Source organism: Lycium barbarum, unplaced genomic scaffold, assembly GCF_019175385.1.
Source record: "Lycium barbarum isolate Lr01 unplaced genomic scaffold, ASM1917538v2 unchr_scaffold_05, whole genome shotgun sequence".
NCBI lineage: Eukaryota > Viridiplantae > Streptophyta > Magnoliopsida > Solanales > Solanaceae > Lycium > Lycium barbarum.
This window is the reverse complement of record NW_026843402.1, coordinates 191,682-196,119: the sequence shown is the minus strand read 5'-3', so window position 1 is coordinate 196,119 and position 4,438 is coordinate 191,682.

Here is a 4,438-nt window from a genome sequence, read left to right as displayed (position 1 = left end):
ACTATTTGGGTACGGCGGGGCCCTGTCTCACCATATGTCTTTGTTTTGAGTTCGTAGAGGCCTGTAGTCATATATGTGGGGCGAGGGTCCTATATATGTTTGTCTGATTTTGTTTTCTGGTCTTAAAGCGGTCCGTTTGTTTTGATGGCCCTGAATGGCCCTTATGCTTATATTTGCATTTTGACCGGCGATGTCTATTCCGCCGCTCAGTTTGGATCCGATATGACATTTTGATTTGTGCGACCGCTTAAGACATATTTTGATATAAACTATGTTTGATATGACTTTTATGAAATTCTGAAATAAGTTTGGATTTGGCAATGAATATGTAATTTGGTCTGGGCACCCAAGTAGGGTGCCAGTCGCGGCCCACGGGGCTGGGTCGTGACAATATATCTGTGCATCCGGTCCGCCATAGTAGCCACCACAGTAGGTGCATATCGGGCCAAGGAATCAAACTCCAAACTATAGTCCCGGACACTGCGGCCCTTCTGCCTCAATAATAAGAATCTATCAGATCTGGCTCGTCGCAACTCTGGGGGCAGAAAATGTCCAAGAAATGCCTGAGAAAAATCACCCCAAACTGCTGGGGGAGCGTCGTCCCCCCTGGATAGCCCCCATGACTCGTACCAGTTTGCCGCCACATCATATAACCGTTACGAAGCTAACGCGACTGACTCTGTCTCGGAAGCATTAATCAAATCTAGAGTGCGCCGCATCTTCCTGATAAACTCCTCAGGATCCTCCTCGGGCTTTGTCCCGAAGAACTCTGGAGGACTACAAGTCAAAAACTCACGGGCTCTCGAACTATCACGCCTAACTGCCCGGTCACCTCCCAGTCCATGCCCCTGAACCTGCCCTGCCACAAGTCTAGTCAGTAACTGGACTGCCTCCCTCATAGACTGATCCTCAGTGCCTGGCCGTGGAGCTGGAGGCTCAGGTACTGGAACTGCGGGAGCTGGCGGTGGAGCCGCCCCCCGATCTGCGGCTGCGGCCGCCCCAATCTCCTCCACGAGTGGCGGTGTAGAAGAACCCTCTGTCTGGGGCAAAGTCTCCGGAGCAATATGTGCCTGGGCCCTGGTAATCCTCTGGACCCGGCTAGTCTCTCCCAAGGCTGCTGACTTGGCCTTTTGGGCCGCTGTTGCCTTTTTTGGAGGCATATCTGCAAATATAGCCACTCGTTAGGGAGGGGTCATCCTGATAACACAGCTCTATCGCACGATCTAAGACAGAAAGAAGGGTAGTATCCTAAATGCCCTGTAGCCTCCTGTTTATAGGTGTGGTGCACAACACACCATAAACAAGACTCTACTAGACACGGTCTGTGGACAGTCCGAGGACGAACCGCTCTAATACCACTTTTGTCACGACCCAACCCCGTGGGCCGCGACCAGTGCCCGAGCTGGGCACCCATACATACCTGATACCCAAATTAACATATTAACAGATAATAATATAATAATAACATTAGTGGACGCTACAGAATTTAGCAGAAAAGCAGACTTGGCACACATAGGCCGATAAGGCCATCATAGAACAAAGTATCCCAAACATATGTACAGAACCCACACAGATATATCCACAGACCTCTACAGAACATAACATAATCATAAGATGGGACAGGGCCCCGTCATACCCAGAACAATGTACATATCCAGATAACAGTGACAGACTGTACCAAAAGATGGGCTCTGAAGAAGAGAGCGCCCCAAAATAGCAGAAATGGGATCCTAAACGTGTGGATCAGCGAACCTGTCGTCTGTACCTGCGCGGCATGAAAACGCAGCCCCCGAAGAAAGGGGGTCAGTACGAAATATGTACTGAATATGTAAAGCGGAATCACAGAAGTCAAATCATAATGATTTCAGAAAATGAGTACAAAATCTAGAGTGTCAAATGCATATTTCCAAAACAGACAGAATGTGTACAGAAACATATGTCATATCATATCCGGTCCCTGCCACGGGACTCAGCAGACAGAACGTGGCCACCCTCTCGACGCTGGTGCCACAATACAGAGGAATCAGAAAAAGGGACGTGGCCCCGTATCATAAAATGTCATATCAAAATGGCCATAACAGATCAGATCAGAATAGGCGGACATGGCACATCATACTCCACAGACCCATGTACGCGTATACCTGCCCCTCACATCGGGACGCGGCGAACAATGCAGAGAATCACGCTTGACAACATATCCTGGCCCGGGCTCAGTGTGGGAAACATTGGGACATCCACGAATGGAGTAGTGAGAAACTAATGCAATTTAAAAATATCATAAATGTTTTCAAAGACTCGATGAAGCGTATCAAAGCCAAACAGATCCAATGGAGTCGGACGGGATCATAATAAATGCATTTCGGATATCATAATAAATGCATTTCGGATATCATAATAAATTACAGAAGTATAACTTTCCCGAAGTCATTCCGGGTGTCAAAATAATTTATAAGATTTAATAAAATATTTAAAACAATGTTTATTAGGCGATTAGTATGATAGTCAAAACATTTCTTTCAAAAATCGCCTAAAAAGGAAGCTTTAGTACATTAAGGGCAAAACCGGGAATAGTGGGCCCGCCTCGGGACAAATAAGGCGACGGGCTCAAACTGTGCCCTCTAAGCTTATAGTATCACTTAAAAAGGTTCTACAAACATTCTATGACTTTCCAAGTAATTTGGAGCAAAGTTGCATAATTTTCCGGAAAAGCATACTAAAGTGGTTCAATTCCACTGAAGGAAAAACTGAGATTTTCTCTTGCGGATTCCGAGGGCCAAGAGGTCCTTCGAGGCCCGGATCCGACCCTAACACACTAAGGGCATGCCAAGGGAAGAATTGGGGTTGCTTTACATTCCTTTCACGCTCCCTACGCCTTTCCGAACTCACTTCCCGTTTCGTCGAAAAACTGCAATTGGTCAAGTTTACCAATTGTAAGCCATGAATACCAAAGTTCCAACTTAATGCATATTTGTCTACCGAAATTTCGGCAGCACTTCCCCTATACATATAGCACCCCCGAGAATTCAACTCGGCTAGAAATCATCAACAACAACCCAAACAACAACATCAACATCAACAAAGAACATTAAAAACACAAATATCCTTCAACTAGTCATCTTTCTCACAAGTTGACATACCCTTCATTCTAACCCAAACTTTCAAACTAACATCAATAATTTCACATTCATTAACAATCAAGATCATCACCATATAGATTTAGAGACATTTCATATCATTTTCCTTAAGATATACACTCGATATACTTAATATACAACTTTCCGCCAAAGTCATAACTTATGCAAAACATCAAATCTTTGGCATACAATTTCATAACATGTTTCCAACTTCCAAATTCATCAATGATCATCACAATTAACAACCAAACGACTTCATTTGCTTAATGTCGGAAAACCATACTAAAACGACATAAGTTTCTACATTCCAATTCAATACAAACTTATATCATTCCAACTTCATTTACACAACAAACATCACAACAACACAACTAACACACTAAACAAACTTAATCCATTCCATTCCAAACCACTCCATACCACACGGCCAAATGCTATTTTCATCAATTCAATCAAATTTATTCCTCTTTCATTCTCAACATAAATTCCATCACAATCACAACTAGAATACAACATGAATTCAACACATTGTCACCACACAACACACACACACCCACGGATCCAAGACATATTCCAAACCCACTTTGCAAACTTCCATTTTTCCATACAATCAACACATTTCTACATACTACAACACAATCAAAACTTCATAACACAATAAAAAGGTAGAAATTCTTACCTTTTCCTCAAGTCTTCTTCACTTGGAGATGTAATCACTTTGGTGATTTTAATGCTTCCCACTCCAAACCAACTATACCAAGTTACAAAGAAACCTTGACTTAGTAGGAAATCAACAAGAAATAAATTTTTGGAGCAATATTTTTGGGGGTGAATTTCCCCTAGCTTCACCCGAAACCCCCCCTTTGTTTGGCTCTTGCTCTTGACTTCTTATCTTTAGTCTTATAATGGATAGAGATAACTATATATAATATAACTCCTTATGTTAATTAATCACATGGAAATTTAATAAAAATTGTGGGCTTGGGCCACACCATGGCCGTCCACTTCATATGCATTGGGCCTTAAATTCCATTCCATTATTTTTGGCCCAATGACTTATAGTCCAAGTTTTGTAATTCCCGAAACTAATTTCCAAAATTCCAAAATTGCCCTTAGCCTTGTCCCACACTTTCATGACTCTATTCTTTCATGCATAACTCCTATGTTCAACAAAATATCAAATTTGACCTTATATCTCAAAAATCCAATATAATTCAAGTCTTTCCAAACGTGTGAAAACACGGGATATAACAGTTTCTCGGCATTAACATTTATGGATCGGTCCGTACGTTCCTTAGCACTAA